The following is a 13121-nucleotide window of genomic DNA, read 5'->3' on the forward strand; positions in this document are numbered from 1 at the left end:
GTTCTGGTTGTTGTTTATCTAACTAATAACTCAGTGATTATACTAATTTTCCATTTAATTAGTTTAAATTGAAGAGATTTCCCCCTTTGTATTACTTTTACGTCATTAATAAAAGTATGATAATTTCTGCTTCTAGAATGACTATATGATTTCATTTATACCTGACAGTGTATCACATAGTGGGTATTCAATAAATCTTTATTCTTTCAGGAGGCAGATGGGGGCAGCATAATCACCAGCTTACATTAAAATAAGTGGTAAAGCTATATATTGTCACTTCAAAATCTGCCTCTCACTGGCATATCACTATTTTGAGAAATTTTACTGTATCAGTAAAGTCTCCAGCAAGAAAGCAGTGTGTGTGTGTGTGTGTGTGTGTGTGTGTGTGTGTACGTACATGTACATGCATACATTTCTTAACTGTCAATCCATAGACATCCAGACTTTTGACAAAACTTGGCACTTTTCTCTTGACTATTTTTCACAAATCCACCTGCATATAACACTGTAGGATTTTTGGCCAGCTCTTTTGCTTGTACTTGGGCATACACATGAATTTTGTTGAGCCAGTGCTGGCTTCTTCAGATGATTTATTTTTAAGAGTTTCTTCCCTGCCAACCACAGGTTTTGAATTTCCTATCCCGTAGATGAATACAAATTTCTTAGCCCACTCTCCGAATTCCACTACTCTGTCATCCTTGACAATAACAATCCCTCTTGTTTTTTGCTGTTGTTCTGCTTATATTATTTGTTCCTTAATAAGTCTTTCGTGTGCAAGAAACACTAAATCCTTCTTGCCTTATCAGGCTCTTTAATTCCTCTCATGAAGTAATATTCATCTATCAGCTCTCACAAAGCCTTTGTAACCTTAGTGGAACAGAAGAGGCAATTTGTTTCCTAAAGCAAATTTCTGACTGAGCCTTCACTGGACATCATATTCAAGTCTTCTGGACTTTTGTTTTTACTTAAGTATGATTTTATTATATCAATGCTGTGTTCAATATTTGCTTATACACATACCAGTGCTACTTGTATGCCTTTAGCATGGGTATTTTTATCTGTAATACAGATTAACCTAAAGGGCAAGTTCTACATCTTCTTTATGAACCAGTTAGCATACTGATATGAGACAAATATCAATAAGTGCTTAAGAAATACACATCTAGTAAATATATAATACATTTTTTTATTGACAGAACTTATGAATTTTAAACTTCTTATCTTTCCTCTCATAGATACTTTTTCCTCATTCATCCGCCTCTCTGCTCTTTGTGGTCAGGGTTGACTCAGGGCTGTCGCAATGAGATTTCTTTGGTCTGATGTCCAAGGTTGCTGCTGAGTGGGTGGGTGAGTCACTATATGACTAAGTCATTGATGTGACCCATTGTATTATTACTATTGATAAGGTAACAAAAATAGGAGAAGAATAATATGAATACAGTATTGTGTAAATGTTATAATGTGTGTATATGTTACACACACATTTTTTTTTTTTAAATATCGGAGTAGTTTTAGGTAGTACAGCTTTACTGGTATGAGATTAAAGCCTGTTGAGCTTTAATTACTGCAGTACCCATAGGTGAGTAGATATTGGCTTAGAGATCTAACAGGTAAGTATAAGATCTGCTGATTTAGACTTAATTCTGGATATGAATTTATGGGCTAGAGGTCTGATGATACTACTGAGAGTACAGAAAGGCCTAATATGATATCTTTTTTTTTTTTTAAGGTATAGATATGAACTAGGTCTACATTAGATTTTCTAAACTAGATGTTGACTTTGAAAATATAAATCCAAGATGTATGTTTATTTTTGTCTAGAGGAAAATTCTTATGATTATGCCTTATACATGCACAGTAAAAAATTCATGCTGAAAATGGAAAGAATGACTTTTAGTGATCTAAAAGAAAAAAAAAGTTGAAAAATTAGCGAGAAAATTTTGAAAAAGTTATGGGAAAATAGTTTTAAAGAGATGCTAATCAAGAGATGTGTTAGAATTTTTTCTCAAATTGGAATTTTTCTTTAAACAAATGACATACAGGAATTTTGTTAAGAGTGTGAGAAACAGAATAAAATCTCATGAATTGCTGGCGAGAGTAGGACATCTCTGTAGTACAGGGGAAGAAAAAGATTTCCTTGACCCTCTTAAAGTCCCTAACTGGATCTGCAAACTAAAGACAGATTAACAGAGAAAGCATACAGATTTAGTTAAGAAAGGTTTTATGTGACAAAGGAGCCTTCCTTAAAGAAATAAAAAAATGGTAGACCTGAATTTTTATGCTAAGTTTGCTGAAGAGTGCACAATCCTGGATGAATACCATAGGTTAAAAAATGTGAGATAAGAGTAGTAAAGTAGAAGATATAGCAAAACCTGTTGGTTAGCATTCTTAGTGTCCCTTTGTCCTTGATGATAAGTATGTTCCTTTCCTGTGGGTCTAGGGAGGGTACTTCTCATGTGAGGATCTTATGACCTGTTTCAGGGGAGCAAGGCTGGAGAATGGCCAGAGTGACATATGTGCTTCTACTGTTTTCTTAAGCTCCTTTATCTTAGAATATTCAGTATGCCAAGGTCCCATATTTTGGGGACAGTGTATCCTGAACCTTTCCATTCATTCCCTGGTGTCACATGTCCCCAAGAACTTTCAGAGTCTAGACACTGAATTAATAAATATCCCATGATCCATTGAACCATTCTCTCAGTCCTGGACATTTCTTTGGAAACAAAAGGGGGAAAAAGGGTTAATGATCAAGTTGTCAACTCAGTTTTTGAGTGTAGAGAATATTATGTTGAGAATATTTCTAGATGTTGGACTGAAAGGCTTCAGGGACAGTGGATCAGGTGGTGGCAATATGCCATTTTTCTCCTGGTTGGTAGTTTGAATGTCTCAGATGATATCATCAGGTATTCTGGTGAATTTTCTGAGTGGCTCACACAGCGACAGATGTGAAGGTTGTCCATACATGAGCTGTTGTGTTGAAGTTTATATCAAGTTGTCCAGTTCACTTGTAGGGTTTTGGGAAAGTTTTAATTGTCAGTATTTCCAAGTCAGAAGGGTGGGAGGAATATAGGAAACTTTTATTTGGAGAGTTGTACTTAGATATTGGAAGAGACTAGAAGAATTCAGTCTATTCACTTGCACGTAGATAACAAAACTCTACAGACAGTGAATAGGACTAGAATTTAATACCCACAGGGTGTTTCTTTCCATGGAAATACAGGTGCTGTCTGTAGTCACTGCTGAGATTATCAAATATAATCTAAGCATGGCTGTTTGTTTGCAAAATAAGTCTCCATTAAACTTGCCTGATTATTTATAGCAGTTCAGTAAGAATACTGATTGACCATATAGGCTCTTTTAAAGTTGGCTTTGCTGGAACTTTTAATAATGAATCTCAGATTAGACTTTTGCCAGACTCTCAAAGCTAGGAAGCCAAACCAGTGACATACATCAGATTTTGCCTGCAGTACATACAGACTTGGTGAATTCCTCTCTTTTAAGCTCTCCCAAATATCCTCAGGATCCTGGGTTGACCAGGAAGCAATCTTACTTACCTGTTAAGTGAAAACCCTGTAATGAAGATACCAGGCAGTTTTTTTTAAGGGGTGCTTTATGAGCATTGGCTTCTTAAGTCAGGCTTGGTTCCTTAGAGCTATTTGGTTAGATCTGATTCTGTTTATAGCATTTTAAACATGAAATTCTGATCAAAGTATTGTTAATATACCAATGTTTACAATTGTGTTCTATTATAAGGAAAACAGGTTCTTACTAAACTTATGCAAATAACTTTATTTCCATAAAAATAAGAGTGCTCACTAAAAATTTCTGAATTCTGGAGGGATAGGAGGAGAGAGAAGATAAATGCTTCAATTTGCTTTAAAGGTGTCATTTACCAAATTGCTGTAAGTTGCAGGTAGTTTAAGAGAAAAGAGAAAAATGTTTCCTTAAATCTGAAAAGATAAAATGTTAAAGAACCCAAAAGTGATTCTCACAGAAGTCATAAAAGTTGTAATGAACCAAATCAATTCCATTCAGCCCCAGATAGGTAATGCTTGTTTTGCTTCCTCTTTGGTCAGCAGTTTTTATGAATGTTGTGCCCGTGAACGATGAACACAGCCCCCAAGAAATCATGGACAGCTGATGCAAGCACAAAAGGGAGTTTAATACAGACTCGAGTCTGGACTCACGACACTTACCAACACAGCGGTAGATGGCGAGAGCCCCGAACTGGGAAATGGGAAGATATTTATAGGGTTACAAGCAGGCTTAAATTTTAAAACAAGCTGGCAGTTACTCATTGGTTACTGAAAGGCATTTTTGGCGCGGGCGCAACTCAAACTCAGTTGATTGGCTAGGGATGCCATGGTCTCCTTATTTGGTTGTCTCCCTTTCCATTGGCCACCAGGGTGGTCCGAGAATTGAGGCAAGGATGAGACATAGTTCAAGAATGTTGCATCATCTTCCAGGAAAGCGAAACTTAAACCTAAAATTCTAAAATGGTGGTTATACACACAAAATGGTGAAACAATGGTCAAGCGCGTAACAATTCGGTTCCACAATGAATCCATCATTTCTTCTTTAGTTCTGGAAGATTTCACTGGTCTTTGTGTTACTCAAGCAATGCCTGAGTGGCATATTCTCGCAGTGGCCAGTTGAAAACACGTTCAGGAGAGAATCCGAGTAACACAGTAACTATGTTATGGAAGATTTAAAAATAGAGTTAAGGTTCTGATGAGAGTTCATTTGATTAGGAAATCTGTTTCTGTTACATATAACAATTTAATGTAATAATTGGAGAAAAAGAGTATGGACAAATGTCTGTAAACTTCATATGATTTCTGGAATCCTGTATTAACAAGGTAAATCCATACATACCTTACCTTGAAAGTGTATCATTATTTCTTACTCGACAGTGTTTCCCATGGAATTTAACATATCCAAATAAACCTGATTATCTTTTTACAAGATAAAAGACAAATCCTTTGAGATTTTCTGGGGCCCCACTGGGGAACCTCAAGATTAGTTTGAGGTCAAAAAGACGTATTTAAAATTTGACTTTGGGAATTTTTTCAAAAATATCAAAAGGTTTGGACATTTGTTTAAGAGCACAGGTCATTATGAAATAATATATAATTATTTATGTAACCAAAGTGAAAAGATTCTAAAGGCAAATACAGAAGATTACATAGTTGTAAACAAAACTTAGCTCTTTTAATATTGAGACTTTTAGCAGGCAGAATGAACACCTCGAGGAGCCCCAAACCTGCAGGCTCTCAATGGGTTCTGCTAGCTACTGCATAAAGATGAATATTCTCTTAGTGCATAAGACCTTCAATAGAAGAGAACTTTAATAGAATTAGTGTGCAGGGCCTCCCCTGTGGCGCAGAGGTTGAGCGCTGGGTTGCGAAGCTGCCCACAGCCTCTGCAGCGCTGGTTCATCCCCGGCCTCCCGCTGCTTCCCTCAGCAGTATACTTCGTCAGTCTGCCTGTTCTGCTCTCTGCTCTGGCTCTGGTGAATTTTCTCACCCTCCCCGCTTCTGACTGTACCCCAGTGCTTGTATAAATAAATAAACAAATCTTAAAAAAAAAGTTAAAAAAAAAGAATTAGTGTGCAATAGAGAGAAGAGAAAGAATATAATTTCCAAATGAAGCACCCAAAGTTACCATCCTCTGGGTAACAGGGTTGGCTCAAAGTGGAGCCACTGAGGCCCAAAAGCATTCCACAAGTCTAAGGCACTTTCTGGTGGGGAACTAGAAGGGGCCAGGCAAGTTTGGAAGGAAAAGAGCAAAATGAAAGCACAAGTCAAGATAAAGCCTGCCATTGTCAGCTTCCCCATAGGTCCCTTACCCACATCTCTTTCAAGTTTCTCCTTCTATGTCCTCAAAATCCCTGGTACAGTTCTAAGGGAATTAGACACTAGCATTACAATTGTCATCAGAAGGTCTTGAAACTGCAGACTAAATATGCAAGTGATTCTTAATGTATAACCAAGTTAAACCTTCATTGTATTTATACTTTTTAGCCAAAAGCCGGTAGTATTTCAGCTGCTTGGGCAAGCTGTAGTCCAGTGATACTCAGAGTATTTTGGTGGCTTTTAAAATTGATTTACCCTCTGGCAATTTAACATTAGTTACCCTGTGACATTCAGTTGAATTTGTGTTGAAGTGTTGCTGGAATGACTTTCCTTTCTCCTACCATACTTCTGTGTTGCTGCCATAGTCTGATTTAAGCCCCTTCTGCAGCTTCTATTCATTGTTAACATAGAAGTGTCAAGGATCATTTTGTGTGCAAATTTAATTGCCTGTTTTATTTTAGAAGGATGACATAAGCTGTATCATTTTAACAGCTATTTACACAGCTTTTTTAAATGGCTACTCTGCAAACAGGCATTTCATTATCTTTATTGTAATGCTTATTTAATTTTTCAAGGCAGCTTGCTCAATATTAGCTTGTTAAAAATCTTATGTGTATACATGTGTGTGTATATATATTCTTTGCAGGATTTCAGTAAGTACATGTTTGGGAATTAACCTTCCTCATTCTGATTTTTGATAAAGTAGTACTTTCATCAACATTCACAATGCATTTTCTGTATTTGCTGATTTGTCTCCTCCCTATTTCCTTCCTCCCTTCCTTTCCAGTGCTACAGCACCCCTGATATAAAGGGAGAAGTCTCATTATCTGTCTGATAATTTCCTGACTGTATTACAGAGTTAAGTGAAAATATTCTACAAAGCAATGGTACTTTCGTATGAGGTGCCATTTCCTTTCCAGAAGGTATTTAAGAAGCCAGAACACTCGTGATTTTAATGTGCTGTTTGTTTCTTTAAGAATTTAACTTTTTGTGGAAAGGACAGGTTTTGGGGATGACATAAGTTTTAAAAGTGCTGTTTTACAAGGAACAGCTTGTCAATTGTTTTGATATGCATCCACTAAACCAATTAGTTGGAATACTAGCAGCTTCTGAGGTGAAATGATGGAAGTTTTAAGTGTAATCTTAATAATGATAGGAAATATTGATATCACATGCCAAAAGCTTTCATTTTCTCTGCCTCTCAGAAATTCTTTGTACCAGTTGTGTTCCAGCAGAGTCTATATTTAAACGATAAATTTTCAGAAGCTGGAAGTGCTATAAAAACATTGTTTGATAATTTATGAGGTGAATTTGGAGATGTTCTCATAGCAACTGATTGTTTTTCCTCATTATTAGGTTTCCTGAATATTTGGTGATTTAGTTTTCTGAAAATTTACCATCTTACATTGGAAATCATAAAACTCCCAATTAACTAAAATCAAAGATTTTGCCTTTTTAAATTTTAGTAGGAAAACAAGGAATATTAGATCTGAATGAGATTTTACAAATTTGTTTTATTGATCTAATTTCACAGGTGAGGAAATGGAGTCAGAGAGGATAAGTGTCAGACTTTGTGTATAAAAGGAAGTCATTGGCTTTTTAATGCTGAGTTCTTTACTCTTAAATTGGTCTTGTTTTTATTTCATGAATAGAAATGATAAATTACTTTTTTCTTTGTTTTCCCACCATTTCCTTCAAAACATTGTTGAATTTTTTGATTGAAATTGCCTAATAATTGTCAAGTTGTTGACTTATTGGAACTATATGGTGATTCCTTGAAAATAGCATTTGAGATCCATAGCAAGTGCTTGTTGGTGTTTCCCCTAGTATACACTCGACCTTTGCCAATTTAATGGAAATTGACCACTTTGTTCACTTGTACATACTCTTGCATCATTTTGTAGTTCATCTTTCTCAAATATGTATTTCCCTAACTTTCAAGATACTTAAGCCCACTCTAGATTTGAAGATTTAACTATGATCATATTCTTCTAAATCACGTAGGAAAAGAATGAATAATGCTGGTCCTGCTGTTTATTATATTACTCACTCTAAGAAGTCCCATTCTACCATTAATCCAGATTCTATGACCAAACAGTAGCTCCAAACTCATAGTGATTCATTTAATCTTTCCTATAGGAACAATTAATCTTTCCTATGGGTAGAAATTAGTTCTACCTGTCATTATGTTTGAACATAATAAATTTGGTGACCTCACATTTTCCCATGACTCCTGAAGGAAGCTGGAAATTGCACGCATCACATCTCTGCTGATAATCCTACCTTTGTTACCACAAATGTAGACAGGCAAGGTGACTGGAGCACATTGAGGAACTACCTGCCATGTATGTTTGCCTTTTTTGCATGGCTATAATCAGCTAGTATTTGGACATTGTTTAACACAAATAGGAATTATATTGCCTCTTCTATTCCTTCTCTATATATTTTGTTAAAGCATTTGGCTGATCATTCTACCTGTATGAATTTTTGTAGCTTAGCTTGTATGTAAGAGATTTGGCAATATGCAGCTTAGAGTTTTTTCTAAGAATCTCATATTAGTAGCACATTGGTTTCATACAACTGTTCAAAAAAAAGGATTTTCACCTTAGAAGGAAAAGAGTTGATTTAGAAAGGGCAAAGCACATTGTGAATCTTAGAAGAGGAAGGGGTGAAAGAATGAGGAACTGAGGTTGATCTATATAAAAGTTTAGGGAAGCCTGCTACTATTTCCAAGGTGAATCAGTTGTGACACTGTTGACCCATTCTGCTTGGGTGTCCTAACAATTGATATAAATGACCTCACATCATTTTGGACCTGGTAATCTCAGTTGCTAGGCTTTGCTCCAGTCACCTTGCCTGTCTACATTTATGGTAAATTGTGGACTATAAGGTAGGATTACCAGCAGAGATATTATACATGCAATTTCCAGCTTCCTTCCAGAGTCATGGAAAAATGTGAGGTCACCAAATCTGTTATGTTCAAATATACAGTATTTCTTGTGGCTGCTTCTGGTAAACTGTCCTATCTTAGAAGGATGAAGGAATCAACAAATACTTGTGAACCTTGCTTAGATTGGGAGGGTGTGGGAATGGCTATAGTTTTAGTCTGTGGGGTTTTTTTGTTGTTGTTTTTGTTTTCTTGAGAATTCTGGAAAATGAGTTCATATTCCATTCTGTGCCAGATTGGCCATTTATAAAGCTGTCATTAAGATCTTACGTGAGGATTCAAAACTAAAAAGTTTATCAATTCTGTTATATTAACAGAAGGATATTAAATATACCTGTTAACTTGTTATTAGAAAAATGGCTGTCTTAGAAGAATCTGTACTCCCCTATCCAAACAACATACTTAGCAGTTAGCAAACCCATGGACCTAAGAAATACTATCTTAAAAATAACAGGCATTGGGGCCTCCCCTGGTGGCTCAGCGGTTGAGCACAGGGCTGCGAGGCTGCCCACAGCCTCTGCAGCGCCGGTTCATTCCTGGCCGCCAGTGAGGGTCCCACAGAAAACAAAACAAAACAAAACAAAACAGGAGTTGGGATTGGAAATTGGAATTCCTTCAAGATCCCTTTTGGCTCTCAAGTTCAGCGATACATTGAAATGTTGTGTTGGGATTTTGTGATATTATTCATTTTGAAAAAGATTTTCTCTCTGTTACTGCTCTCCTCACCAAAGAGATTCTATTAGTACTTTGCACCATTCTCCCCATTGGTTTCAAGGCTTATTATTCCTCTCACTCTCTTAACAGTGCTGCCCCACATCCTGTCTTTTTTTTTCCCTGATGCTGTTCTGTCTCAGTCTGAGTTTTCCAGGACACAGACTCTGAGTTAGAAATTAGTGTGCATGGAAGGTTTATTAGGTTTATTAGAAAGTTCTCACAGAATCTCAAACTCTGTAGAGAGGAAGAAAGCAGTACTGGACAATGGGGAAGTTTGGTTGCATTGTGCTCTTGGGGGAGATCTTGACCCCATGGGGAACTGTCACATTGGAATATCCCTTCATCCTTATCTCTAGGTAGGCAGAGGGGCCATCCTCATATTCCCAGGTCAACCAGTCTTTGGCCAGGGGCTTTCCTGTGAAGGGAACATGAGCTTGTGTGAGGCGACTCTGGCCATGGTCGTTCTCAAGAGAACTGATACCTGAGTTGGCTACCTGTTCTACAGCTACTGTGGAATAAATCCTCCACTCCTGAAAGGAAATCTGGGTGCCACATCAAGTTTCCCTGCCATCTTGTTTGGTAAGAGATGACTCAGAATGGCTTGAGATATGAATCAGAATTTTAGAATGATCGAGTGTGAGGAATCACAGGGCAGAGAGGGCAGGACCTCATGAGATGGTAGAGAAGTTGGTATGTGCCAGATACTTGAGGGTAGACATTGATTATTGTTTTTCTAAGTGAGTTTTAAAAATTGTATTGAGCTGGGGCCTCCCCGGTGGTGCAGCGGTTGAGTGCTGGGTTGCGAAGCTGCCCGAGGCCTCTGCGACGCCGGTTCGATCCCCGGCTTCTCCCTGGCCACCGGAGGAGGGTCCCACATGGCGCGCAGACCTCTCCTGCCGCCCGCTGCTCCCCTCAGCAGTGTCCTTCGGTCCTTCTGCCTGCTCTGCTCCCCACTCTGGCTCTGGTGAATTCTCTCACCCTCCTGCGCTTCTGACTGTACCCAGTGCATGTATAAACAAAACAAACAAACAAGCAAATAAATAAATAAAAAAAAAACATGCCTCTATAGAAAAAAAAAAAAATTGTATTGAGCTGTAGTGCTACTGTTCCCTTTTAATGATACAAAAGCCCAATAAAAACTCTGGATACCCTATGCAAAACCTACCTGTTTTATTTTCACTTCCCTGTTCTTTATAGGCTCTCTTTCCCCCTCATCCATCTAACAAAAAAATTAGTGGAGTGCAAAATTTTCTGTTGGGTGTACCTTTTAATCCAATCACAGTACATAAGTCATCTTCTCCCTCATTTTCTAATATCTAAATTATAAAATCCTCTGGGATTGTTTTGGTTTGCTTTGCTCTTTCAAGCTGTAGAAATCCCATGCGGCCTTCTCTACTTCAAATTGGTTTTATGAATGTTTCTTCCACTTACTCCAGGGGTATCACTAGCCCAGGATCCAGTTTTATCTAAATTTTTCAGCTTGGTGAGTCTCATACACATAAGACTCATACTTCAGAGCTGTGGTGACACAGGCTTAAGGTTTGATGTCTGCTGGTAACACTTCCTCCACCCTCTGACTCATATTCTCCCGATAAGCTCCTCGAAGACTTCCTAAGAGACAGATGGGTTAGTGCTGGCCCCTCATCCTTTTTTCCTGGGACTGCAGCCCTTAAAAGACAGCTCTGGTTTTGTGGAGGGACCTCTTCCCTTTGTTCTTGTGCACTGAAGACCATTGTCCCTCCACAGGCCGCTGCTTACACCTGTACAGGTTGTATCCTGTGTGGAAGAAAAAAGAGGTCCAGAAGTCTAGCCTAACTCCGCTCTCTTGAGAGAATGCTTTCTTCTCATCTCTCCTCCTTGACCATGGCAGTTTAACTTGACTGGTAAAGAGACTCCAGTTGTCATTCCTGGCAGCCACACTTTACAGCATTACTTTTTGTGCTTAGCATTTTGAAATTAGCCATTGCTTTGACATCAGGGGATTTTCTTCATGCCTCTAAAGATACATATTTTTTCTCTTTTAGTTTTGTTGTACTCTTTTTCCACCTTTTCTATATGTTTATAGAAAAGATAGAAAAATAGAAAGTTTTCTTCATTCGCTCAATTGATCATATTACAATACCTGGAATTCCCATAAATTACTTACTAATTCTCTCTCCCTCAGCTCCCCCCTCTTAAAAATGGGACTAATAATAGTGGCTTTCTGTTTAGAACACATAATAAGTTCCCAGTCAGTGTTCGCCACTATTTGTACCATTGAAAGCTTTATTTTACCGCCATAGGGAAGAGTTGGAAGTGTAGTAGAGGTTATGTTTACTTACTTAACAAGAAGAGGAAGTCTTAGTTGACGCCCTGGAGAAACCAGAAGAGAAACTTTGTTCAGAAACAGGAGCCCTGGCCCACCCTTTCTGTGAATATGCCAAAGATCACTTGGCACTTACAGTGAAATCAGTGAAATGAAAGGAATGTCCTCTCATCTCCTGGAGGATTGCCTAGAGGAGTCTTGCCTGGATTGTGAGAGCAGGTAAGTTTGAGTTGTGAATATTTTCTTTGCTAAGGAGGCCTCTCAAAGGCATAATTATTATAGAGGATTCTTTGTAGACCTTGAGACACTTAGTAATACTTTCAGTCCCAATAAGCCTATTGACAGTATTTTAAATTCCCATTCAGTGTCCCAGGTTGATTCAGAACTTGGTGAAATTAGTAGCCTAGCTTTCAGGGGATACTGCCTCTGGCCTTCTGGCTTCTTGCTAATGGAGCTGGGAATTTAAAGGATTTCCTTCCCTTCTATCATGGTGTTTAAGAGAGTAAATTTTCTTGCCAAATTATAGCCAAGAAGAAACCTGTTGACTGTTAACAGTTGGGAAAACATAGGCATAATATGCCATCTTTTCTAAAAATTACTTTTAAATTAATTTGATATGCACAATACTGTGATTAGTCTATAAATACTAACTGCTCTGGATTGTGTATGCCATGTAAGATGTGCTGTGAAAATTTGATTATTAACCAAGTTCAGCCTTCATAGGCTGTTACTGGCTCTGTGTCCATAGATCTAACACTGCCAAATTTCTGTGCAAACATTTTGCTTGGGACCCAAAATGTAATGAATATATGTATTTTAAGTTTCTTTTTTTTAACCCAGGTATATTAATGGATCTTGTAAACATTTAAATAGTAAAAAAATAGGACTTTTTAAAGAACAACTGTTTCAAAAAATACAATTTTGAAAGCATGATGTTTTAAATCTAAAATCTGAACTTAAGTGACAAATCTGCATAATTCTTCATATATGGAGATCTACTTTTGTTATTATAAATTTATTTGTTAGATATAATTTTACTCAACAGAAGGTTTTTTGTTATTCTGTTACTAGTAATTAATTGCAAAACTAAGAATATACTATTAAAAACAACACAAGTTAATAATACTGCATCATAATATACTAGAGAACAAAAGTAAAAACTGCTTACATCACTGTTTTGGTGTATTTTCAAGTTCAAGTGCTATGGTAATGGCTGCATTGATCCTTTTCAAATACATTCTTGTCTATGCTATTTTCCTGTTATGTGTTTATTATTTATTAAGACTCTAGTCACAATGAT

The 13121-nt window shown here is 37.3% G+C and overlaps 1 protein-coding gene across 4 annotated transcripts in view; it reads left to right on the forward strand.

Annotated features, from left to right (window-relative positions):
* EPS8 (epidermal growth factor receptor pathway substrate 8) overlaps positions 1-13121 on the forward strand; it is a 168043-nt gene that overhangs the window by 57192 nt on the left and 97730 nt on the right. Inside the window, exon 1 of one of the 4 annotated variants that reach the window (XM_037514289.2) lies at positions 11603-12040. The exons of the other annotated variants lie outside the window; for them this stretch is intronic. The gene's annotated coding sequence lies outside the window, so the exon portion shown is untranslated. Of the gene's footprint in view, positions 1-11602; positions 12041-13121 lie in introns of those variants that run through there. 4 annotated transcript variants of the gene reach the window in all.

This window comes from Talpa occidentalis, unplaced genomic scaffold, assembly GCF_014898055.3.
Source record: "Talpa occidentalis isolate TD23 unplaced genomic scaffold, MPIMG_talOcc4v2.1 talOcc4.16, whole genome shotgun sequence".
Lineage (NCBI taxonomy): Eukaryota > Metazoa > Chordata > Mammalia > Eulipotyphla > Talpidae > Talpa > Talpa occidentalis.